The sequence below is a fragment of the Schistocerca piceifrons genome, chromosome 2 (assembly GCF_021461385.2).
Source record: "Schistocerca piceifrons isolate TAMUIC-IGC-003096 chromosome 2, iqSchPice1.1, whole genome shotgun sequence".
In the NCBI taxonomy this organism is placed as follows: Eukaryota; Metazoa; Arthropoda; class Insecta; order Orthoptera; family Acrididae; genus Schistocerca; species Schistocerca piceifrons.
This window is the reverse complement of record NC_060139.1, coordinates 791,959,758-791,987,451: the sequence shown is the minus strand read 5'-3', so window position 1 is coordinate 791,987,451 and position 27,694 is coordinate 791,959,758. Positions and strand designations below refer to the sequence as shown.

At 44.6% G+C, this 27,694-nt stretch overlaps 2 non-coding genes across 2 annotated transcripts; one reads left to right on the top strand and one right to left on the bottom strand.

Moving 5' to 3' along the window:
* Positions 1-24,521: 24,521 nt before the first annotated feature.
* On the bottom strand, positions 24,522-24,596 carry Trnas-cga. Its single transcript has one exon. It is a non-coding gene; the product is annotated as a tRNA-Ser (tRNA).
* Positions 24,597-25,093: 497 nt separating this feature from the next.
* Positions 25,094-25,168, top strand: Trnas-cga. The gene has a single exon. It is a non-coding gene; the product is annotated as a tRNA-Ser (tRNA).
* The last annotated feature ends 2,526 nt before the right edge of the window (positions 25,169-27,694 follow it).

Genomic DNA, 27,694 nt, shown 5'->3' with positions numbered 1-27,694 from the left:
GCCTTGCGCCAGCCATGTTTACTCGAGTAACTAGGTGCAACTAAGAACAAAACACTGACTATCTGCCGACTGTCATCTGACAAAACAAAACAACACAATACAACGCTTGTGTGGCGATTGCCGGAACTACGAACTATTACACTACTAAAGATGAGACAACTCCATCAATTATTTTGCCAGTTATGGACTTTTAAACAGTGGACAAATTTTTTGGACCCCTCTGTATAGTAATAACAGTTGAGAGAACGTCTATGTTGGACATGCCTTGCGCTCTACACAGTATCGCACGTGGGTTGGTCTTGGAAATCAACTGGCATTATCACCTTCTAGACACCAGATTGTGGCAAACAATATAAGACCGCCACAAAATACGCATGTTCTAAATATACAACTGTAAGATCCAGTGTCTGCTGCTAGGCACAAGAAAATGTCCAAAAGGGTAAGGGCACCACACAATCAGGGTGTTCTAAATATATTGAGAACAACAGAAAGGTGCAGTGTCTGATGATTTTGCACCTTTTCCTCCACACAGTAGATCAGGTGGATGAGTGCTCCAGTCCGATCTGACAGATACAAGAATATGATGCAGTATCACCATACTGCCATGATGCACCTGATACAAAATGTCTGTTCGAAAGCGTGACTAGACCTGGCTAGCGTAGTCACCCAGTCGGGTCACTGCTCAAAATCAAATGTCACCATACCATATCCTTCTAGTCTCAAGGATGTGCCCAAAAATATGAGGACACCACACTGATTTTCTAAACATTATGAAAGCTGCAAGCACAAGCGTCAGTGGTCACATCTCGTTCTCCACACAGCAACCTTGATGCATGATAGCTCGAAATCCACTCTTCTGTATTCCCCAAGATACGTCGACACTAACCGGCCGGTGTGGCCGAGCGGTTCTAGGCGCTTCAGTCTGGAACCGCGCGACCGCTACGGCCGCAGGTTCGAACCCTGCCTCGGGCATGGATGTGTGTGATGTCCTTAGGTTAGTTAGGTTTAACTAGTTCTAAGTTCTAGGGGACTGATGACCTCAGATGTTAAGTCCCATAGTGCTCAGAGCCATTTGAACCATTTTGAACGTCGACACTATCAGAGTTTTCTAGGTATATTCAGTTGGAAGGCCTTATGCATCTAGTGGATCCTCGCCAAGGCTCATACACTGCCCCTCAGACAGAGGTGAGCTAAAAGTTCATTGTCAGTGCCACTTTCTAGCTGTCTCAAAATACGTGGACACCACTCAAAAGACGTTCCAGATATAGTGATGGCAGTTGATGGCCTGATGCACGTCGTGTTGTCTGTAGCCTGCACAGTCGCATAAATGCACGAGAGTTTGAAATCCACTGCCAGTCAGTCATGCGTAAATGACCCAAAGCATCTGCACTGTAAGTGATGGAATTAGAAGTTCTGATGTGATCAGTGTCACATGATCGTCCGTGGTCTACACAACAGGCTAGATGTCTGAGTGCTCGAAATCTACTGTCAATCCTATCAGACTCTTGTGCCTCAAAAAACAGTAGTCTACCAGAGTGCCTGTTGGAAGGCTAAGTACATTACTGCCACAGCTTGTAGTCCACACAGCTAGTCAACCACGAAATTCACAGCCACGACCGTGCCTGGTATAACTATGTGAACCAAAGTATGCAGACACACAATAAGAGACTAAGTCTGGATACTCCTGATGGTTCCGTTATCGGTGGCACTTCACGATCTGTACCGTAAAACGTATTAACATGTGTTCGGTAATCCTGGTTTTGGTTTCTCGTTATTTTTCTGTTTCACAGTCTACGATCTCGATGTCGAAGGGATGCTAAACATTAGCACTATTCCACCTCGTTATTTCCCTGAAAAAAAAAAAATAGCAAACTATAACTAAGACATTCTGAAAGACAACAAGTTTCATGCCACTCATTTATTTCACTGAACAAAAGACATTCTGAAAGACAAGCCTTGTCAGTGGAACCTTCAGTTGTATATCCTCCTTCCAATCTCATTATAGTGCCGTAAAAGCATCCAATGTGATTGATTCTTGCGCAGAAAGGAACACATATGCTGCTGGCAATAAAATAAATTCAGAGGTATGTCCATTCTATTAACTACACTATTTGCAAAAGAAGAGAAAAGATACAAATTTTATTTTATTGGTGTGCCGTAGCTGTTGGCTGAAGTGGCGAATCAGCCGTAATTTAAAGCGTCCTTCGAAAAGAGAAACCGAACGTCCTCCGAAGTGCTATCAGTAGCTTTTAGGAGCCAATATTTCACTTCAGCACTACCTGCTTTTAACTCAACGGCTTTCACCCGCCCGCTGTCCGATACTTAAGCAACGGAAGACCGCAGATAATCTTTAACGGAGCCATTCTCCGTCTGCGGGTACTGGAGCTCGAAAACCGAGGACCGACATTCGGTGGTATGTGGGTGTCAACGGCATTTAGAAGGCCGTAGTTGTCATTACTCACGATTCGTTATCGTGTCAACTAACTTGTATTCTGAAACAACGAATCATGTTCGAGTGTGTTCGCTGGTGTAAATATGGTAACTTGCGCTTGGGGAAAAATGCGACGTTGCATAACCCCCCCCCCCCCCCCCGTTCCCACATCCGTCTGCAATTCCCCATTTGATTTTGTCTAATCCTCACCCCAAACCTTCTCTCATCCATCCCGGTTACTTTATTGTGTTTGAATGAGTCAGCAAGGCAAAACAGTATTTTAGAAAAAAGCAAGTTTAAGTTCAGAACAAAATTAGAGCTGTAATAAAAAAGAAGTTCGTATCGTTATTCTGAAATTTCAAAACGACAAAAACCATTAGTTTTTTAACTGATTTGGTTTTCAGATCACTGTTTTCACAGAAATTCTGACTGCAGTTTGGTCGTAGTAAATTATATTTATTTCAACAAAAACACAATAAAAATTATTTTATTTTGTTTTTCTACTCACATATGACTGACTCAATCAAAAAACACCCGACGCAATTTGCTACTCCTGACTGCTCAGTCACTCCGGAAAAGCTACGTCGTTCCGTCTGTGCCTTTTCAATACTAAGCAAAGCGATTTATTGAGCCAAGACCCGAAAGCTGGCCTTAAATGCCCTCTCTGTCTGTTCTATATAAAAACTCGGATATGTATTACATTGTATTTTATATAATCCAGATTTGAGAAATTCGTCAGTTGGAGGTTTCTTATTACATATAAGGAGCAAAGTGGTGGCATCATTGGTGGTAAAGGACACAGTGATCTTATATTTTTTAAATAAATTGCTTATACGATACCTAGAAATTGAACTGTAGTGTATTTCGTAGCAGTAAGGCCGTTTTTATCAAGTGTACAGGAACTTATATTCTTGTTTGTTTTATTATTATAAAGTTTTTGTACAAAGTTTGCTTCATATCTTTTATGAACCACTATATACCTTAAGTTATTAAGTTCTGTAGCAACACTAAAAGGGGTTACGGGCACCTCAGTGATGCGGTCGATAATAGTGTGAAAGAACGTCAATTTGTGCTCAAAAGGGAAACAAGAAGGGGTATGAATGACGTTATCTGTTGTGGTATATTTCTTGTAATAAACGGGTATATTTCTTGTAGTAATCTGAACATACCACGACATTATCCTTCTGTGAAGAAGATATTGACTGTCTGTGATGTACTTTTTACGCTTCAAATAATGTATAGCCAAGGTCTAAAGATTTGTAATCACCATATTTTTGTAGGCTTCTGAAGATGACAGAATAATTTGTCGAAACCAGTTAAGCATTTAGAATTTATTTTCAACTGATGACTGAAATTTATCATGCAAAAATAATACTAGAGTTGCTGAAAGCTACAGCCATGGATAAAATAATTCTCATTTGTTCTTCAGGGCCTCTTTATCAGAGTGATAACATTGCCTTCTAGATTCGAGAAAATATCTGAAATATTTGCGTGTTTTATTCTGTTCATTTCAGTATTTCTTCTCTTTCTTTTTCCCGTCTTCTTCTTCTTCTTCTTCTTCTCCTCCTCCTCCTTCTCCTCCTCCTCCTCCTCCTCCTCCTCCCTCCTCGTTCGCCGTCTTCTTGCCCTTTGCATTTGTTCTTTCTTTTGTTTTTCGATTACAAAAATGCACCGCTACGTAAGTGTCGCTCATGGCACGGGATCACGCCACGGACTGTGTACTTTCGTTTGAGTCTGATTATCATAAACAGATTTCACGGGTGTCAGAACAAATACGAAATACGGCACATTATATTTACTGGATTAAATGCTCGTTCAAAATCAGATATTTCTTTCGGGCATTGGGTACAACAGTGTAGTATCCTTCACAAGCTGCGACATAGTCGCGAATAAAAAAGTGATCCAGAAAGTGTAGTATAAATTTATTTTATTTTCGTCTATGAGTCACAAAATTTTTAGTTCTTAGACTACCGGTTTCGGTCAGTGATTACTGTCTTCAGATCTCGGTTCTCATTTGCTACTACAGTTGAAAGAGCTTTTCTTGACTCTGTCGTAAACCAAAAATGGCACTAGTTTCACAAGCTGCGACATAGTCGTGAATTCTGTAAAATGAAGCAGCACGCACCAAGTACCGAGGTGTGGAGGTGGTCATCGCTTAACGGAACCGATAGTCTACGGACAAAAAAAAAAAAAAATCTATCATAATAGACGGAAATAAAAGAAATGTGTTGTAGTATCTTACCGGACTGATTTTCTGAGGGCGTCGTTTCAAGCTGATCGAGATACTGTTGCGGTTATGATTTAATATTTACGTTTTAGCCTAGCCTTTCAATAATATTCGGCTTATACTTTGCTTAAATATGTACCCGTTTCTGTCCACAAATGGTTTTCAAAGAAAGTTGTACGCCAATGTGTCGGGACTTTTTTTTCCTAATTTGAGACGACTGTTCGGGGCCAGTAAATATCTCCCGTCGCTTGAGGTTACTTTCTAAGCAGCCTCCAGCACAATTCTGCTTTCTTTTTGGCTACCGACGAACCTCTGAGCAAGAGGCCGCCTGCAGACGTTCTTGCGATCAATCGATTCCGCCCGCTCGCCTAGACACAGGCGCAGCGGGAGAATTTCAGGCATGACTAAGTCTGGGCGGTTCTTTCATCGCGGCAGCAAAAACGGGTTGCCAGGGAGAAAACGTGCCCCGCTGTTCTCAGACTGAGGAAAGAAACTAGAGCAGGACGGCCACCGGAAACGACCGTCCGACTTACTGGAACCGCGCCGGCTGGACATCACCTTCCGAAATGTTGAAAACTGCTCGATGTACAGTGCATCTGCGTTGCAGTTTACAGGAGTAAAGTACGAACTGACTCTTTCACGTGAATGCGTGCCGCGTTCAGTTATTTCAACTGCCCTCAGCGTTACTAGTTCAAATGGCTCTGAGCACTATGAGACTTAACATGTGAGGTCATCAGTCCCCTAGACTTGGAACTACTTAAACCTAACTAACCTAAGGACATCACACACATCCATGCCCGGGGCAGGATTCGAACCTGCGACCGTAGCAGCAGCGCGGTTCCGGACTGAAGTGCCTAGAACCGCTCGGCCATAGCAGCCGGGGCAAAGTTTCTAGTTGACTTACACTTCGTTTATAGTGTGATCAGCCTGGTTTCGAGACGATACTGACAATGATTGAGGTGCTTTTGGGGATATTATTGGCAGCAGTTATTACTCGCAATAGGTACATACATAAACTCACAGAGAATTAATTTGGAATGATGGTTTTCCTTAATTTAAAATGAAAAATAATATTCTGATAACTTAGTAATAAGTCTAAAGCCTTAGACAGCATGCCTATTTTATATTAATGAATTTCTCCGAGTGTTCTTTGAAAAGATAAAAATCAATTGTGTATGAATAAATAAAGAAATCTCATTTTCGGATGGTATTTTACATAATAATGTGGAGGCTCCCATTCTTATTTCGTCGCATTCACATCAGTTTTCGTGGTTATGTGTATGAACATGGCCGGCCGTTGTGGCCGAGCGGTTCTAGGCGCTACAGTCTGGAACCGCGCGACCGCTGCGGTCGCAGGTTAGAATCCTGCCTCGGGCACGGATGTGTGTGATGTCCTTAGGTTAGTTAGGTTTAAGTAGTTCTAAATTCTAGGAGACATGACGTCAGAAGTTAAGTCCCATAGTGCTCAGAGCCATTTGAACTATTTGTATGAAGATGGAACAACAGTTTTCAAAATTGAAAGTTTTGAATTTTTAAAATACCACACAGCCATGTTACAGACCAAGGAGATATCAAACCCACTCTCTCTAGTCAATAAACAAATCTATAATCGTACTAGAGTTTGGCTCCTGTGCGCGACGAAAATACCGTCATAGGGAGATCAACAGCTTGGGGATACAGAAGGTTGTGTTTTTTTTTTTTTTTTTTTTTTTTTTTTTTTGTCCTTTGACTTCACATAAAATTAACATAGAGCAAAGTCCTCTGAAATCTCAAACGAAAACTACAAAATGACTCTTACATTATGGAGTCGTTACAAATTACATAGAAGACTGTACGGAGAAAACACAAAATTTCCACATCTGGGCAGTTCGAGCATTCGAAGTTAACTAGACAAAAAAAGGCCACAAATTGTAAGCAATTAAGTAACCGAAGTCTCATGCCAAAGTAAGTAAGTAAGTACCAAGTTGCTCACAATATGGATCTCGCTACTGCAGTTTCGACACTTAACATTTCCCTAAAAATCGACTAGCGTTCGCCGATTAGCACCAGACAGAGACCAGGAGATGAATCGCACAGAATATTACCTCAAAATCCTTAACTCTTAACCTTAAAAAATATCTTTGGAGTGGACGACTCAATGTTGTTACGACTGTAACGAACGAGAATATCGCTTATTTTACGAAAATACAGCAGGAAAATATAGCAGGAACTTCCCACTGGCGGCGCACAAAGTGCACATTAATAAACATGAGGTGGGTACTCCTCTGGAGCAATGTCTTCTCAATTGGTAAGCCTGTTCGCGCCAAGAGTGGTGGTGGGGGCAACTCATTCGATTGGAAACGCCAAAATTTTGGAGCGAAAGCAGCTGAGCTTCCTGTGGTCTCACCGCCAGACACCACACTTGCTAGGTGGTAGCCTTTAAATCGGCCGAGGTCCGTTAGTATACGTCGGACCAGCGTGTCGCCACTGTCAGTGATTGCAGACCGAGCGCCGCCACACGGCAGGTCTAGAGAGACTTCCTAGCACTTGCCCCAGTTGTACAGCCGACTTTGCTAGCGCTGGTTCACTGATTACAGACGCTCTCATTTGCAGAGACAATAGTTAGCATAGCCTTCAGCTACGTCATTTGCTACGACCTAGCAAGGCGCCATTACCAGTTACTATTGATGCTGTAAAACATGTACCGTCAAGAGCGATGTTCACCAATTATGGATTAAAGTTAAGTGTTCCAGCAGCTACGTACTTTTTTTGTTAGTCTCATTTCCTTGACCTGTTCCAGACCTAACGCCAGCCTGCGTGAGCTAAAACGCGTGCCTTTCGGCTTCCTCTCATAGTGGGTTGGCTCTCTTGCCAATCCACAACATTTCCCATGATGGTCATATTGTGTCTCACTGTTTAGAGGCACAAAACGCGTAGGTGTTTTCAGCTCGTTACTAAACGCAAATAAGTAGGAGGCCGAGCTGATAGGAGCTGAAGGAGTCCAGGTTGCAATAATATGCGGTACGGCACACTGTTAGAGAGAAGGATTATTATTCAAGAAACACATAGTACAATGAAATTACTTATCTTCAGTGGTTTGTAGGACTGCAGCTACGGCTGTAACTAATACAACATATTCTCAGGAACGAAGCCTGATGGGCCCTCCTCACAGAATCAATGCAAACAGAACTGGCTGAGGGCCGATTATGAAAGTGCGTCTGCCTAGGTTGAAATCTAGCTGCACACTCCAGTTCCGTCGAGCTGCACAGCCCGCTAGAGTGCGCTGTGCTCGGCAGACGACGGGCTGCCAACCTTGTGTTGGCGCGGCGTTGTAGTAGTATCTGTGGCAATGATACTACAGGTCAGGCAGTGGTACAGTGCTCTGACCTTCGATGTACATACAGAAAGGCAAAAAAAAGGTCATTTTCAATTACCCTTTGGGACGGTTGTGGCGACACAGTCCTCTGCCTTCAGTGAGGGCACTGCTGGCTCTACCCGCAAAAGCACAGAGCAGGCCATAACCCGACTTCCACGACAACTGACTACCTTCCCAAGGATGCTCGTCCCTGTTTGAGACTCACTTATCACCTTCTGCCGACAAACAGTAAATGAGACCAATACTGGGAGCACACTTCGTAGCGATAAAAACGCAAAGCTCCCATGCACACATGTCCACTACACTCAATAAAATAACCATGAAATGGTGACAAGAAATGAACTAATATCGCTTAGTAACAAATAACAGTCATTTCACAAAATTATTAACAAAATGATTGTTACCCAGTTGTCACCCTTCTCCACCACTGAGCAATAGTTTGATATTCATCCAAGCTTCATATCTGAATTTCAGATTTTAAGCATGCATAAAAGAAAAAGGTACGTAACTGGACTGTCACAGTAGCGGCGTACAATTTGAGACTGTTGGGGAATATTTTGTATTTGCAGCACAGAGGCTAAGTTCACATAACTTTCCATTAAATTACATTTTTTTTTTGTTTTTTGGTTTTTTTTGCAGTGAATTTCGAATCGGTTTTTGGCTTCATCTGCAGTACAGTTATAGAAATTAAATGTTGCAGATAGTACCTAAATACCTGAAGATGAAGCCAAGAACGGCTTCGATATTGATTGTAAATAAAGTAATCAACAAATGCAACTGAGTGGAAGATTAATAGTATGAAAACAGCCAGTGTGCTCCAAAACAAAATAATTTACAGTTTGAGCTCCCATTAACCAGCGCCATAGAAGCAACAAGATTTTTCGGGCATTGCGATAGTCGAAAAATGGAATCTGTTGACTTGAGAAAGAAAGAAATAGTAGGTGATGCTTTTTTTACCGGGGGAGGGGTGGGCAGGAGGTGGTGCGAGTGTTTTTCAAAGACGTGGTAAGAATACATTTGCATATCGGAGCGATTTCGTCCTTGTATAACAGCCACGAGAATCGTTTTATATTAGTTAAAAGTTTACCTGGCCGTCGTTACTAATTGTAAAACCTTCTGAGTTCTTAGGCCGCGCCATGTTCCTTTTCGACCTTCTAGAACATTTATGGAAGTCCATCAACCGCGGACGTGGGACAACGGCTGATGACATAAATAGAGAAAACTAATCTCGACAGCCGACTAATCAAAGAAATCAATTTCAAACGACTTGTTTCATTATAGGATTTTGGTTCTGCCTTTTTTGCAAACAAACTGCTTCTTATTTTTACCCAAACATGTTTCACCACGTCTGTGCCATCATCAGTGAGCTTACTTGTTTATTGTAAACGGTAAAAAGTGAAAATGTTTTAGGTTATAACTGATTTTACAACTTGAGGTCTAAAGAAGGCTTTTGTTCGTTTTGTTTCTTACCGTGATTTTATATTGTGTCATTTTGCAGGACCAACTGTAACGAGTCCTGCACTGATAGCTTGTCATCTGCAAACCAAACGATGTAAATGTGAATTTCGGCCGACTGTTGTGGCCGAGCGGTTCTAGGCGCTTCAGTCCGGAACCGTGCGACCGCTACGGTCGCAGGTTCGAATCCTGCCTCGGGCATGGATGTGTGTGATGTCCTGAGGTTAGTTAGGTTTAAGTAGTTCTAAGTTCTAGGGGCCTGATGATCTCAGATGTTAAGTCCCATAGTGCTCAGAGCCATTTGAACTATTTTTTTTTTTAATGTGAATTTCATCGGCGAGTTAACGCATCTCTTGATTTTTTTAAAAATCGCTTTTCACAGTTTTCACTATACAAATAAACCCACTGTGATGGCACAGAGGTGCTGGGACATGTTTGAGTAAAAGGAAAAAGCAGTGTGTTTGCAAAAAGGCGGAACCTCTGTCCTATAATTTAACTGCAAATGCAGAAAGAAAGGATGAGAGCTGCATATCCAGAAGCTGTATAAGACTGGTTCCATGTCCATGTGGTGAAAGTGGTGGCAACATGTTGTAGGGTATACACGCCTGATGTTTGCAATCCACGACGATTAATGTTATATGGTTCTACGATAGATGAGCCAAAGAATGAAAGTACTCTTTTGGTTTATAGTGGACCTGAAGACGGCGTAACTGTTGCTCCGAAACTGTTGTTGTTGTTGTTGTGGTCTTCAGTCCTGGGACTGGTTTGATGCAGCTGTCCATGCTACTCTATCCTGTGCAAGCTTCTTCATCTCCCAGTACCTACTGCAACCTACATCCTTCTGAATCTGCTTAGTGTATTCATCTCTTGGTCTCCCCCTACGATTTTTACCCTCCACGCTGCCCTCCAATACTAAATTGGTGATCCCTTGATGCCTCAGAACATGTCCTACCAACCGATCTCTTCTTCTGGTCAATTTGTGCCACAAATTTCTTTTCTCCCCAATCCTATTCAATACTTCCTCATTAGTTATGTGATCTACCCATGTAATCTTCAGCATTCTTCTGTAGCACCACATTTCGAAAGCTTCTATTCTCTTCTTGTCCAAACTATTTACCGTCCATGTTTCACTTCCATATATGGCTACACTCCATACAAATACTTTCAGGAATGACTTCCTGACACTTAAATCTATACTCGATGTTAACAAATTTCTCTTCTTCAGAAACGCTTTCCTTGCCATTGCCAGTCTACATTTTAAATCCTCTCTACTTCGACCATCATCAGTTATTTTGCTCCCCAAATAGCAAAACTCCTTTATTACTTTAAGTGTCTCATTTCCTAACCTAATTCCCTCAGAATCACCTGACTTAATTCCGAAACTAGTCGTTTTAAATAAATTTCTTTGATAAATAAATAAATGCAAATGTAGTGTGACTAGGGCCTCCCGTCAGGCAGTCCGTTCGCCGGGTGCAAGTCTTTCGGTATGACGCCACTTTGGCGACTTGCGTGTCGATGCGGATGAAATGATGATGATGATGATGAAAACAACACAACACCCAGTCCCTGAGCAGAGAAAATCTCCGACCCAGCCGGGATTCGAACCCGGGCCCTTAGGATTGACATTCTGTCGCGCTGACCACTTTCTTTTTGGTTGATCTAATTTTGTTCTGTATTGTTCGTTGGATTTGTTGGGGGCGGACGTCCGATGACAGCCGTTCAGGTTCTTCGTTGATCCGTTCACTCAGTTTTTATTATTATTATTTATTATTATTATTACAGAGAGTAGCTAACCCTCTGTCCGAACACGCTGAACTACCGTGGCGGCACCAATCAACTACCGGGTGGGAACAATTTCTTTGATGGTAAGGCTGCGGTAGTTCGTGTCCTTTATTTTTAGAACACTCGATGTTTCGATCCCTCGGCTGGAATCTTCTTCAGGTTTTTTTTATTGTCCCTGGTAGGCTGAACAGTGTGTTTGATGAGAATCACCACGCGATGTAACCAGGAATTTGGGCGCGGTCGGCAACACCGGTGCCATTGTTTTCATACAGTACGAGGGTAACGCCGGGATTATTAATTAGTAGGGTGATTGATCCCCCCCGTACAGGCGTGCCGGCGGCGTGTCCTAATTCGCCGTCAGTGGTTCCATCTCGCGGACGTCCCCATAACTCAGCCGGAGCGAGCTAATCCGCGTTACGAAACGCCGGACAAAAGCCTGGCGCTAGCCTTTCCTCGTGGCGCGCATACATCATCGGCGAGACGGTAGAAAGCGCCGCGTGTCCCGGGAACAGATAAGCGGCCAGAGTCCGGGACGCTTTGTCCGCGCGGTCGCGTTCGCAGCCAGGGCGCAGTCTTGTGTGAAAGCTTACACACTCGCAGCCGGACGGCGTGGCGGCGCCAGTTTGATCGATTGTCTTGTTATGACGGCCGCATGACTTACAGTCGAGTTTCGTTTCAATTTCTTCTCCGTCGCAGACAGAAGAGCGTGACTAATGTGGTCCACGCGAGATAGCTGCATTTGCTATTCTTGCAAGAAACGGCCTGCCTACAACAGGGTATTGGTTCCTGCGCAGTGCCGGAGGCAGCGGTTGTGAAACAGCCGCTATTCGCTTAACATGACTGACTCGAGGTGTAACATTAATCCTACGCTCGTTGGACGCATGCACCACTTTTTCGTGAGTTGCTGAACTTCGAATTTCTCGACATGAATCTCTAAGTGATGGTACACTTACGGAAATGGAAAATGTTAGACCATAAAGCACCAGTCCGATGTCAAAACTTATTGAGATATTCATCACATAAGCGTTATTAAATGATTAAACTTTCATTCAGTTCCGAAATGATGACCGTCATCCTCAAAAATGGGTGTGAAATCTTATGGGACTTAACTGCTAAGGTCATCAGTCCCTAAGCTTGCACACTACTTAACCTACATTATCCTAAGGACAAACACACATACCCATGCCCGAGGGAGGACTCGAACCTTCGCCGGGACCAGCCGCACAGTCCAGGACTGCAGCGCTCTAGACCGCTCGGCTAATCCCGGGCGGCCGTCATCCTCAACAGTATGAAGTGTGACCCTGTCACAAGCGCGAAACATGGAAGCAGACAACCTCTGAAACTCGTTGAGGAATTTCTTGCCTTGCCTTAAACACAAGCTTTGTCAGTTCATGAAGTTTTCCGGAGGACAGTGTGAAAGTATGGGTGGTCCCATCGCATCTCAAATATACTTAGATCAGAGGAGAGGACATGTCGGTCAAAGACTACAACACTCTTCAAAGTTTTTGATGTGTGGATTGCAGTGGCTCAAAATGGCTCTAAGCACTATGGTACTTAACATCTGAGGTCATCAGTCCCCTAGACTTACAACTAACAAAACCTAACTAACCTAAGGACATCACACACATCCATGCCCAAGGCAGGATTCGAACCTGCGACCGCAGTAGCAGCGCGGTTCCGGACTGAAGCGCCTAGAACCGCTCAGCCAGAGCGGCCGGCGATTGCAGTGGCGCTATGCCGAAATATGCAGTTTGGTTCTCTGTTCATGAAGTGTATGGTAAAAGGGTTTGTGTTTTTATTTGAGATAGCGAAAGTGGAGATAAGCGATATGTGTTTATTGAAAGTTGTGGATTGAGAAAAACCCATTATTAGTAAATATCACATGTATAATTTGTTGTTCATAGCTCGTTTCAGCTAACTTAAATGGCCAGCATCAAATCGCAATAAAATTTTTTGTTTGATGTACAGCACCAGATGGCGGCATACATCGTCACAATTTTGCTTAAGCTACACTTCTTATTATACAACCCAAGTTTACAAAATCTTTGCGTGCCATGTATAGTAACTGAATCAAACATTTTCACATATGCATAAGGAAATCATAACTGACGCCCTGCATTATCGTAGCACCAGAACAAATGTGGTCAACATTATGAGAATGTTTGATTCTGTTATTGTACGTGCACACGACGACGTCTTAAATTTGAAATGTATTATAACCAATGAAGCTTAAACAAAATTATGACTATGTATTCCGATAATTGGTGATGTACACTAAACAAACAAGCAAAAATTTTGATCTGGAGATGGATACGAAATTTATCCGAAACTAGTTACCAATAAACATTGTACTTGCGATCTTGACTAATACACGATTTTTCTGCATCCACAACTTTCAAATTGATTTACCACATACTCCCTTCAACGAGTACCAAATCAGTCCTGTTTCCATATCCAGTGGTTCTTCGCACCACGATTCTCTTGGCAAATGCCGGAATGGTTACTCTGAGAGAGCACGTCCGATTTCCTTCCCCGTCCCTGAAACATTCCGAGCTTGTGCTCCGTCTCTCAAGACCTCGATGTCGACGGGACGTTACACCTTAATCTACCTTCCTTGCTCCCGACGGTTCGTAGTGACACACGTCCCATGACCTCTGTCGAAGTTTCAGCTCCTCTTATCCCCCTATTCATCAGAGGCAGTCAAAGAACAGTATGACTTTCTCACGATGTATTTCTCTGGAAGGAACCGTGACTAACATACTTACCCCACTGCTGCCCTGACACCACCTCGCCACCACTAGCTTTTCAGCCACTGCGTACTCGTTAATGTCTGTGCGATCTATCGGTATACTGTTCCCATACCGATAACTCAACCTTTCTCACAGTCCTAAAAAAAATTATTGGTATGGTGATCATGCTGTGATGTAATCTCCACCTAAAAGCTTCAAGTAGTAGCCAAGATTTAATCACACCACTCTTCATTCGTAGGAATGGCCTTTTTATGTAGTGTTGAAACAGGAAACAAGTTCGCACAATGGTGAAATTTTAATCTACATGTCCTAAAGCAACGGAAATACCGGAGTGTCGCCGGCCGCAATGGTCTCGCGGTTCTAGGCGCGCAGTCCGGAACCGCGAGTCTGCTACGGTCGCAGGTTCGAATCCTGCCTCGGGCACGGATGTGTGTGATGTCCTTAGGTTAGTTAGGTTTAAGTAGTTCTAAGTTCTAGGGGACTGATGACCACAGCAGTTGAGTCCCATAGTGCTCAGAGCCATTTTGAACCGGAGTGTCAGTTCAGTAGCGTTCGGTCAAGGTGCTCATTTCCGCCGGTGTATTATACTCGCCTGAACAAGCATACAGTGAAATTCAAAATGGTTCAAATGTCTCTGAGCACTATGGGACTTAACATCTGAGGTCATCAGTCCCCTAGACTTAGAACTACTTAAACCTAACTAACCTAAGGATATCACACACATCGCCGCGCAGGATTAGCCGAGCGGTCTAGGGCGCTGCAGTCATGGACAGTGCGGCTAGTCCGGCGGAGGTTCGAGTCCTCCCTCGGGCATGGGTGGGTGTGTTTGTCTTTAGGATAATTTAGGTTAAGTAGTCTGTAAGCTTATGGACTGATGACCTTAGAAGTTAAGTCCCATAATATTTCAAAAAAAGAAAAGAAGAAAGATCACACACATCCATGCCCGATGCAGGATTCGAACCTGCGACCGTAGCAGCAGTGCGGTTCCGAACTGAAGCGCCTAGAAACGCTCGGCCACAGAGGCCGGCTACAGTGAAGTCAAGAGGCTTAAAGCAGGCAGGGGTACTCGTTGCATAACCCGTGACTCGATAGCTGACGTACGTTGTTAGACAGAATACAAGAAACTGAAATTAATCGGTTCTCCAAATGTTCGTCTATGCCGCGGGTGGACACTCGACGGCCCACGAGCCGGGCCCGACCCGCGATTAATACCAATACGGCCCGCGGAAGAAACTCCAAGAAGACAAAGAACACGACAGCTGTACAAATTGAAAGTAATTTAAAGTGTATTAGTTTCGACGAGTTGCTTTTATAGACATTTATTCTTCCTTGATGATATCAGCATTTCGAAATGCGAGCCATCCCATCATCGAATGTTAACATTTATTTAAGTATCATGGACGCTGTTTCTTCACTAAGGGTGTTGTAAAATTTTGCAACGAAATTTTTTAAAACAGCTATTGTAAAATGTCGTAAGTAGAAAAAAAAAACAATGTTGGTTACGCTAGGAGATCTGTAATCGGTAGGCCTGGCTGCCTGCTCTGATATTCGTTTAGCACCAGCCAGGAAATATGTAGAGCTTAAGGTATGATGCGGACAGTTGCTGGCTGCATCAAGTCTACCCTTCTTCATTGGTTTCCAACTCTAAGCCACATTGTGGCAACAGATCTTCGAAGACAGAAGACCCCTCTCTAGGAACGTGAAAAATTAATTGAAATTCCTCAGCACCCAATCCACTCTGACGTGCTTGCACATAAAATGAGCCAATTAAAATTCAGGCAGTCACCATCGTACTGGCAGAATCCAGACCCTCATAAGATCTGGCACAAGACCAGCCGGCATGGAAATACCGCGACGTATTTGGAAAACAATTAACAGGATTCGCATAAGACATGGGATCTGTGCCGAAGGACTCCACCATGGGGAAAGGCTTCAGATTCTCACTCTGACTTTGGTAATGAGCATCGGACCACCAAACACATTGTAACAGGCCGTAGCAGACGAGCTTATCCTGAAAATCTCGAAGATTTCTTTGCAATGACAGAGGCTGACGTAAATAGATTAAAAATTTAAAAAATGGTTCAAATGGCTCTGAGCACTATGGGACTTAACATCTGTGGTCATCAGTCCCCTAGAACTTAGAACTACTTAAACCTAACTAGCCTAAGGACATCAAACACATCCATGCCCGAGGCAGGATTCGAACCTACGACCGTAGCGGTTACGCGGTTCCAGATTGAAGCGCCTAGAACCGCACGGCCACACCGGCCGGCTAGAAAATTTAGATTTAGTTGTTTGGTTCAGTTTATTGTGTAAAATCATGCAATTCGTGTAAGTGAGTTACGTTTCAATTGTATTCAATAAATATCTGAAGATGAGATGAACATAAAATTTCTCAAAGACAGGTATTTTGAGGCATAATTTGCTGGCGTGGCATGTCGGGAAAGCAGGCAGTGCGTTACCGCTTAAACGTTAACGTCACGGACGCCTTAGTTCTGACTTTATGCGCTAGAAGCGCTGCTGTACCGTCGCGTGACTAGGCCGCCTGCGGGTTAGCAAAAGATGTCCATGACCGGTGTAGATCAATACGAAAACATTAATCCAAGCGAATTATGAAAGAGAAATTCGTGGCACAACTTGTTTCGAGAGGCAGCACGTAACGTGCCATGTGGATGCACTGTTTAAGCTCTGCACTAGTATTATGTAGCAGATAGAAACAAGTGGTGCTGAACTGTAACGTTTCGCCTTCATTTAGGGGCATATTACACTACTGGCCATTAAAATTGCTAAACCAAGAAGAAATGCAGATGATAAACGGGTATTCATTGGACAAATATATTATACTAGAACTGACATGTGATTACATTTTCACGCAATTTGGGTGCATAGATCCTGAGAAATCAGCACCCAGAACAGCCACCTCTGGCCGTAATAACGGCCTTGATACGCCTGGTCATTGAGTCAGACAGAGCTTGGATGGCGTGTACAGGTACAGCTGCCCATGCAGCTTCAACATGATACCACAGTTCATCAAGAGTAGTGACTGGCATATTGTGACGAGCCAGTTGCTCGGCCACCATTGACCAGACGTTTTCAGTTGATGAGAGATGTGGAGAATGTGCTGACCAGGGCAGCAGTCGAACATTTTCTGTATCCAGCAAGGCCCGTACAGGACCTGCAACATGCGGTCGTGCATTATCCTGCTGAAATGTAGCGTTTCGCAGGGATGGAATGAAGGGTAGAGCCACGGGTCGTAACACATCTGAAATGTAACGTCAACGGTTCAAAGTGCCGTCAATGCGAACAAGACGTGACCGAGACGTGTAATCAATGGCACCCCATACCATCACGCCGGGTGATACGCCAGTATGGCGATAACGAGTACACGCGTTCAATGTGCGTTCACCGCGATGTCGCCAAACACGGATGCGACCATCATGATGCTGTAAACAGAACCTGGATTCATCTGAAAAAATGGCGTTTTGCCATTCGTGCACCCAGGTTCGTCGTTGAGTACACCATCGCAGGCGCTCCTGTCTGTGATGCAGCGTCAAGGGTAACCGCAGTCATGGTCTCCGAGCTGATAGTCCATGCTGCTGCAAACGTCGTCGAACTGTTCGTGCAGATGGTTCTTGTCTTGCAAACGTCCCCATCTATTGACTGAGGGATCGAGACGTGGCTGCACGATCCGTTCCAGCCATGCGGGTAAGGTGCCTGTCATCTCGACTGCTAGTGATACGAGGCCGTTGGGATCCAGCACGGCGTTCCGGCGTTACTCTCCTGAACCCACCGATTCCATATTCTGGTAACAGTCATTGGATCTCGACCAACGCGAGCAGCAATGTCGCGATACGATAAACCGCAATCGCGATCGGCTACAATCCGACCTTTATCAAAGTCGGAAACGTGATGGTACGCATTTCTCCTCCTCACACGAGGCATCACAACAACGTTTCACCAGGCAACGCCGATCAACTGCTGTTTGTGTATGAGAAATCGGTTGGAAACTTTCCACTTGTCAGCACATTGTAGGTGTCGCCACTGCCACCAACCTTGTGTGAATGCTCTGAAAAGCTAATCATTTGCATATCACAGCATCTTTTTCCTGTCGGTTAAATTTCGCGTCTGTAGCACGTCATCTTTGTGGTGTAGGAATTTTATTGGCCAGTAGCGTACGTTGGTTCCTTCAGGAAAGCCGTAACCTGCTATTTTCTCCATCATTAGTGATTAGCGTTTACTTTCCAGTGGTAACACCGGTCCCCATCAGATTATCGAAGCTAAGAGGGATTGGATACCACTGGGATGTGTGACCGGATCTGCCGAGCGCTGTTTGCAGGCGGAATACACTCAGCCGTTGTGAGGCCAGTTGAGGAGCTACTTGACTGACAAGTGACGGCCCTGGTCACGGAAGCTGACAACTGCCGGGAGAGCGGTGTGCTGGCTACATGCCCCTTTATATCTGCATCCAGTGACGCCTTTCGGCTGCGGATGACACGGTGACCAATCGGTACTATTGTGCCTTCCGAGACCTGTTTGGGGGGAGTTTAGAATCTATTTTCCAATGGCCTCGCTACCAACAACACGTTGTCGAAAAAAATTGTTAATTGGACTAACGTATGTAATGGTCAGTTCTGTTTTAACAGCTCCAATCGAAGGCAACGAAATCTACTTGCTTTACAGCGAAAGCTCCTTTCAACTGGGAAAATGTGCTCCGAATACGGCAAGCGAAAATTGCGACTGTAATGAATGCAATGTCTGAGTTCACCTCTCCTTTACGAACTGCTGTTTCGCGTTAGCGACTTATCGGGTCTTGTGCAGCGAAACAGTCGGGCGTAGCTGAACCACGCCAGAAGAGAAAGCAGACGCGGGCGAGGGACTGACTTGCCATTAGGAGTGAGTCCGCAGCTGGCCGATCGTTTGCTGCGTGGGAGTGGCGGAGGTGTTGCTCCCTCGGTAATGAGGGGGCGTGCCAGCCTGTGCGGTTAAGCGGCCTTTCCCCGGGTTGTTAGGGCAGGGCGGCTGCCACCAATTCTTCTGGGGCGGCTCCGCTCGCTCGTCTGCGAGCGTCTGCCTCCTTCCGCCTTTGAAGCTTCCGAGCCGCCTGTGTCAGGAGAGATGGACGACGAAATGCATGGTGAGCACAAGGAACGCGCGAGTAATACGGAATGCCAACAATAGGAACAGGGTATAAAAACACCGCGGAGGCTAAAAAATAAGTTGTTGATGTTTTTGTCGTCTTCATTCCGAATACTGATTTGATGCATCTCTGCATGCTAATCTATGTAGCGCAAGACTCCTTATCTCCAAATAACTACTGCAACTTACAACAATTTGAACCTGACTTCTGAAGCCTTGGTCTCTACAAGTTGTATGGTTCAAATGCTTCTGAGCACTATGGGACTTAACATCTGAGGTCATCAGTCCCCTAGTTTTATAACTACTTAAACCTAACTAACCTAAGGACATCACACATCCATGCCCGAGGCAGTATTCGAACCTGCGACCATAGCGGTCGCGCGGTTCCAGACTGAAGCGCCTAGAACCGCTCTGCCACCTCGGCCGGCGTACAAGTTGTATCCAACAACACTTTCCTTTATTACCGAATTTACTATTGAGAATGTTTTCTTGTCAACCGATCTTTTCTTTTAGTCAAGTTATTCCATAATTTCCCTCTTCTCATTACTTGTCCCATCTACACCCCTGTAATACCACGTTTCAAATTCTCACCTTGTATCCTGCGTTTCTCTTCCGTGCTAAGCAACGCTCTTGACAATGCCTTCAGAAAAGACTTTCTAGAGTTTAAATTTGTATTCGATGTTAAAAAATCGGCGCGCAAACGACAGCTTGCACTACCAATGTGTTCCAAAACGCCGCCCATAAAAAACGAGATTTTTCCAGTGCTCATACCTCTGGTTCTATTGGTGATAGAAAGACATGGTCGAGTGTTTGGACAGCCATTCAGCTAGAGACCATTCGTATACCAAACAGAAGGATCGTCTTATTGTAAACATCCTACAACATATGGTCAAAATTTGAATGTTACACGCTACCTCCAAATGTAGCAAACCTGTTGGTTCTTTTTGCATTAGAATTGATCTACGCTGGCGGTAAGGGGCCTATGGAGGAACCATTTAGCTTACGGGGAGTTCCTGAGAAAACCCGAAAAAACAGTTTTTTCACCTTTTGTTCGCCATCAGCAACAGATATGTAAATTACTAACAGCAGCAAGGCCTGCCCGGTTAGCCGTGCGGTCTGACGCACTGCTTTCTGGGCGGGAAGGAGTGCCGATCCCCGGCACGAATCCGCCCGGCGGATTAGTGTCGAGGTCCAGTGTGCCGGCCATTCTGTGGACGGTTTTTAAGGCGGTTTTCATCTGCCTCGGCGAACGCGGGCTGGTTCCCCTTATTCCGCCTCAGTTACACTATGTCGGCGATTGCTGCGCAAACACTTTCTCCACGTATGCGTACACTATAATTTCTCTACCACGCAATCATTGGGGTTACACTCGTCAGGTGTGAAACGTTCCCGTGGGTGCCCACTGGGCGCCGAACCGCGCAGTAATCCTGGGTTCGGACCTGGACTCGCATTCGGGAGGACGACGGTTCAATCCCGCGTCCGGCCGTCCTGATTTAGGTTTTCCGTGATTTCCCTAAATCACTCCAGGCAAATGCCGGGATGGTTCCTCTGAAAGGGCACTGCCGACTTCCTTCCCCGTTCTTCCCTAATCCGATGAGACCAATGACCTCGCTGTCTGGTCTCCTTCCCCAAAAACTACCCAATCCTGGGTTCGGTGTGGGGCGGCGGTGGGGTGAGTGGACTGCTGTAGCCTGTTGTGGGGTTGTGAACCACTGTAGGCAGTGTCGTTTCTAGGTCCCCAGTTCCATACAATACAATACAATACAACAGCAGCAAATTGCTCATATTTTCCTAGGTTTCTATCTAGAAATGCCATCTGCCCCTTTTCAAAAATTGTGGTATCTCGTATCGATATGGAATAGCAAGTTTCCGTCCAATGCCGAGAGCTTGCGGACCCAATAGTGTACATCCGCTGCACTACGCCTCCTTCAGCTCGGTACTTCGAGCGCATTATAAGCGTGTCGGCTGCAGCGCTTAGCCCACTCGCGCTACCGAGCGAGCTGGCGCAGTGGTTAGCACACTGGACTCGCATTCGGGAGGACGACGGTTCAATCCCGTCTCCGGCCATCCTGATTTAGGTTTTCCGTGATTTCCCTAAATCGTTTCAGACAAATGCCGGGAGGGTTCCTTTGAAAGGGCACGGCCTATTTCCTTCCCAATCCTTCCCTAACCCGAGCTTGTGCTCCGTTTCTAATGACCTCGTTGTCGACGGGACGTTAAACACTAACCTAACCTAACCTAACCCACTCGCGCTCTGAGCCACTAGGCAAATTGATGCTACGGAGACGCCGCCTGGTCGCGGCTCCGGCTTCATCGTTCCTGCTTTAATGCAGAGACACTTCTGATTGTGGATATTGTGGTAGCTGGACGCGGTTTCTTGCTTCATTATTTGTAACGATTGTTCATGCCATTGGAGAAACACAAGCTAGGTAGATCTTTTCCGGGCGGGAAGGAGCGCCCGCTCCCCGGCACGAATCCGCGCGGTCGATTTGTGTCGAGGTCCGGTGAAGCGCCCAGTCTGTAGATGGTTTTTAGGCGGTTTTCCAGCTGCCTCGGCGAATGCGGCCTGTTCGCCTTATTCCGCCTCAGTTACACTACGTCGGCGATTGCTGCGTAAACAAGTTCTCCACGTAAGCGTACACCACCATTACATTACCACGCAAACATATGAGTTAACTTGTCTGGTGTGAGACGTTCCCTGGGGGGTCCACCGGGAGCCGAACCGCACAATAACCCTGGGTTCGGTGTGGGGTGGCGGAGGGGTGAAGTGGACTGCAGTAGTTGTCGTGGGGCTGTGGACCACTGCGGCTGCGGCGCGGACGGAGCCTCTCCGTCATTAGGCCGGCCGGTGTGGCCGTGCGGTTCTAGGCGCTTCAGTTTGGAACCGCGTGACCGCTACTGTCGCATGTCCTTAGATTAGTTAGGGTTAAGTACTTCTGAGTTCTAGGGGACTGATGACCACAGATGTTAAGTCCTATACTGCTCAGAGCCATTTGAACCATCTCTCCGTCGTTTCTAGGTCCCCGTTTAACATACGATACAATACAAAAGGTAGATCTTCTGTTTGTTGTGTTAATTTGTTCGCTAACCTTTTTTGCCCTGTTCAGCTTTCTTACGGCGACAGTTACCGCACCACTCCATAGCCCACCGCTCCTTACCGAGCTGTACGAAGCCGTACACAGCAAAAAACTTTATCTGGTATTGAGAAACGCCCCAAAAAAATACGATTCTTGGGTACCTCGGATTCCAAGACGCCTATCCACAGCAAATGGCTGTAATTTTTACCGTATATTCCTCACATCTCGCTGTCCAAAAACCTTGAAAATTTTCCGTATATCTTTATCCGTTCCGTGATATGGAGGTTCAAAGTTACTCTACTCCTTCACGTAAAATACGCACTTGAAATCTGGTGTGAGGCGAAAACAAAGTTTATAAAGTGACGTACCATGGGAAAATATGCGGTTCTGGGAACCCGGGGTTGTACTGCTGAAGCACATGCAAAATTTTTGTGTAAATTTAGATTTGCGTTATTTCAGGTTCACATAGATAAACCATCAAAAAATTTTTGACATGTGAAGTTCTTTTCACATGAGTGATATGCTCTGCTGTAGCAGTGAAAAGAACAGAACCAGTGGAAAAATGCGAAAATTTTTGGGATGAGGCAGCTGGTACGACATTTTTCAATCAATCTTTTAAGCAGGAGCAGATTTTCCATTTTTGGCTCTGGTTTCTCTTTTACAGAAACGCTTCTCTTGCTGTTGCCAGTCTCCATTCTCTCTGTTTCGGCCAAAATAACTAAGCTCGTCTACTTCTCTTAGTGTCTCATTTCGTAATCTAATTCCTTCAGCATCGCCTGACCTGATTCGATTAGATTCCGTTACTTCTGCTTTTCAAGATACAATTCATTCCGTTCAACTGATCTTCCAAGTCTTTCGCATGCACTGACAGAACTACATCATCATCGACAAAGCTTAAAATTTTATTTCTTCTCCTTGAACTTTAATGTCCACTCCAAATTTATTCTTAATTTTCTTCATAGCACGTTCAGTGTACGGATTGAGTAACATAGGGGGATAGGCTACAACCCATCCTCATCTCTTTCAAAGTATTTTGTTACACTAATTTGGAAAGATGTGTATATTTCTATTATCGTTTCGTCTCCCCCACTGTGTATAGTGTGTTGATCCTTTTTGTTTCAATATGGAGGACGTCCATTATGAGAAACTTAGAATCAAGTTTAAAGCATCACAGCTGGCTGCCTAGTGAACGAAACGTTACAGACTGATGCGTTTATAGATACATTTTCACTAAGCTACTACTTTTTTCTGAGCCATTCTAGGCGAAGTTTGTGATAGTTTGTTGTGCGGTACTCCGTATTACTTACTTCTCCAACCGTTTTGTAATCCAACCACCGATGACATTAAAATATAGTAAAGAGAACACCATTTACAGTCATACACATTGCCTGTTCGTAGTTTTTATTTTTTTATTTCTGATCACTCCATTTCTATATAATAGTTGTATTGCGTATCAGACCATTTCGTTTTCTGCTGTCCTTGTTTTCTCAAGGCTGTGTAACTGACGCAAAACTCGAGTACACATTAGTATTTTGAATCGAAGGCTGCCTACAAATCTCCTATTTCTGATTAAGGGTGATGTTTGAAGTGATCGCTGTCTCAAAAATCTGCGGACACCTGCCTTTGAATGCTGGCCCCTATGTTGACTGAACCCGAGGTGGGGATCTTCCCACACGTCGGTCAGGGGGCCTAAAGAGGTCGTACTATACCGCCGAAACTGGTAGACCAAGAAAATAACAACGGAAATTTACACGACTGAACTGTGCTTGATTTGACATTATCAACACCTAATCTGTTACCCAGGGGAAAATGAGCATCAGTGGCCTTCTATAGCCGCATGTACTTGGAGGTACTACCCAACCTACAAACATACGACTTGTAATAGCTATAATTATTAGTCTGCAAATAACGTAAATACTCAGGTAATGTTGTTCAGTCTACCGTTCTAAGTCAGTAGTACAAGTATCTGCACTTACACACGTTACGCTCTATGTGCTTAACTGAGAAGCACACTCTTATATCCGAAAGAGAATTCAGCAACACCTTTTCATACCCGTGCTCGTATAGACCTCTGTTGTTAGCTGAAAAAACATTTGGCATTAAAACTTTCTGTACAAACCTCTCAAGCTCGAAATGGAATAATTACAGTATCGGCTCCGTTAAATGAGAAAATTGCCAGTTAAGTCAAAAACATAACGCCTTTATGAAGTCCTTTCTGCCAGAAGAAGCAATAGATTACGTAGAATGAGATTTTCACTCTGCAGCGGAGTGTGCGCTGATATGAAACTTCCTGGCAGATTAAAACTGTGTGCCCGACCGAGACTCGAACTCGGGACCTTTGCCTTTCGCGGGCAAGTGCTCTACCAACTGAGCTACCGGAGCACGACTCACGTCCGGTACTCACAACTTTACTTCTGCCAGTACCTCGTCTCCTACCTTCCAAACTTTACAGAAGCTCTCCTGCGAAACTTGCAGAACTAGCACTCCTGAAAGAAAGGATATTGCGGAGACATGGCTTAGCCACAGCCTGGGGGATGTTTCCAGAATGAGATTTTCACTCTGCAGCGGAGTGTGCGCTGATATGAAACTTCCTGGCAGATTAAAACTGTGTGCCCGACCGAGACTCGAAATCGGTTCGAGTCTCGGTCGGGCACACAGTTTTAATCTGCCAGGAAGTTTCATATCAGCGCACACTCCGCTGCAGAGTGAAAATCTCATTCTGGAAACATCCCCCAGGCTGTGGCTAAGCCATGTCTCCGCAATATCCTTTCTTTCAGGAGTGCTAGTTCTGCAAGTTTCGCAGGAGAGCTTCTGTAAAGTTTGGAAGGTAGGAGACGAGGTACTGGCAGAAGTAAAGTTGTGAGTACCGGACGTGAGTCGTGCTCCGGTAGCTCAGTTGGTAGAGCACTTGCCCGCGAAAGGCAAAGGTCCCGAGTTCGAGTCTCGGTCGGGCACACAGTTTTAATCTGCCAGGAAGTTTCAATAGATTACGTATTTATAGATCTACCTTGATCCTAACCATTCTCTTTTTTTCATTTTACTCGAATATGTTCCGACGGTACTTGTTGATGCCTGTGCTTTCTTATTTATGAGAAATGTGAAACGTTATAGGAATATTTACAAACGCCAGATTTTTTCTTCAGAATTCCACGAAACAGAGGTTATAATTATTTTTCAATTACACGTTCCAGTTTCCTGTTTTCCAGCTGCGTCGAACCCAGAAAGGTACAGCACCCCCGAATGAGGATGTCCTAAATGCGTCATCCTGTTTCAAATCTGGTACTTCCTTTCATCCGGTGAAAAGTGCTGTTAATGCTCTTCCTCACGTGCTGTCGAAATTCGTTTAAGCGTTCGTTGCGTAGCAACTTGAGTATCGTCTAGTCGTTAACTGCTGCCATTCATAAGCACCGCCCTTTCAGTTGTGGAAGTAAGTCTGTAAAAAGTTTCAAGTGCATTCACGTGAGTAGTCATAATTTAAAACTGCTTGCTGCTGCCCAGTTCCTGGTTACGCCTGCCGGGTTCCCATGCGCAGCCGGAAGAGACAGGCAGTGGGAACTGCCGGCGCTTTCACTGCAGCCAGTTATCACACTGCATTTTGTCATCTCCCTGGGGCTGCGCGCCTTGCACAAGCAGCTACGGAGGTTGTTGACGCCTCATGCAGCGTGGAGCAAATAAAACTGTCCCGGGAAAATATTTCATCCAGCCTGAGGTAGGCAACCCAACTCACATCATATACACGCGTTGCGTAAGGTGTAAGCTGAGTTGCCTATTATAAGATGCACGAAATATTTTTGGTGTCAGTTTTATTTTGCTGCAGCTGACGTACGATATAGGATTTCAAAATCAAATGTAGATATCAGTTCCTAGATTTTAGATTGTGGCTTCTCCCAGAAAACACACACAACATTTTTTTTAAAAATTCGACGAGACGATTGAGATAGGGTGTCGGGTAATTTAACCAACAAGGACAGTACCCAGGAGAAGTTTTCTGAAGTTTGGAACATAGGAGACGATGTACTGGCGGAAGCAGAGATGTGAGGGCAGTTGCTATGCCGTGGTTGAATAGCTACGTCAGTTGAGTACTTGGTTGCGAAAGGCAAAAATTGCATATTCGAGTCTCAGTCGAACACGCTGTTTCATTATGGTACGAAGTGTCAGGAACAGAGGCTTTAATATCGTAGGAAAAGGATAACTTCCATTGTACTGCAAACTAGAGAATACGGAGATCATCATAGCAAAAAAGGAAAAAAAACAATGCATCATTGGCCCAAAACAATTTATGATATTACCGTTAAGTGTGAGTTACTCATCTGCTAAACATCAGCTTGTACTCGACGCCGAGATACAATAGTTAGATGACATTAATATACTACAGTGCAGCCGAAGAAGTTCTATGAATTTTTACTAATGAGCACTTTCACGAAAAAACGTGTATTAATGTAGCGGTCGTAATAATTTGAAAGTAACAAAGGTCCGGCTTCCATTTAAATCGCGACCAGCAGTTACAGAAAGAAGGAAGGCGCGATTTAAGTAGACCGTTAAAAATCTAAATTTGGATGGGTAGACAAGGGTTTGAGCCGCCCATTGTATCACCACTGCGCCATCTCTATCCTAAGAATTAACTTTAATTATATGATCATGGATAGCAGTAATTTTGGGTATCAAGAAAGGATAGCGAGGAGAGTGTTCGCAGGTGCGTTGGCGAAATCCATCTTATGGTTTGTGGCGGAGCGTATTTCGCGTTGCACCTTCCCCCCTTTCCGCCTCATCTGTTCTATTGGCAAACTTTGCAGGCTGAGGAAGAGTATAGGTGCACATCCAGTTGCCCTCCCTGTTTCTCTGATCTTATTGTTATGGTCATATAGCGCAGTAAATTCCTGTGTAACACAGATTTTTCCGGGGTATGTAACTGTTCTTAGTTATTTCGCCTCATAGCGGCGTTCAGATATTGCACTACCTCGGAAAGCTTACTTGCCACCTTCGGGCAGGAAGTCATCTTGCACAAATACTGCAAAATCTGAGAGCATTTCAAAGAATTAATACGCAGCTTAGCTCTTCCTGGACAGTGTGTTCTCGAAATCTTAACGGCGCACCTCTCCGTGACGCATAACGTCTTTGTTGTTGCTTCTGCACTGTAGTTGTGTGAGTATCTCTGTCCATCCAACTAAGCACAGCCAGTTCACAGAAGATGGATTCCACCTTATTCATTGAACCGTTTCCACTTCATTCATTGTATAGTTTCTTGCTTTAGCACACCTTGCCTCACTGAAAGCATTTCTGCGTTGTCTTGAAGTTCACTATTACCGCCGATGGCCTGTTTGTTTTAATGGAGCCATTCTGCCAAGAGTGCACACACGGAATACGTGTGGGTCGAGCATAAAAATTTAACAGGTAGAACACTCACTCCAAAGTCGTACGCTTTTCTTCTGCTCTTACAAGACAGAGTGAAGTATAACTCACGTTGAGCTGCAAGTCTTCCTC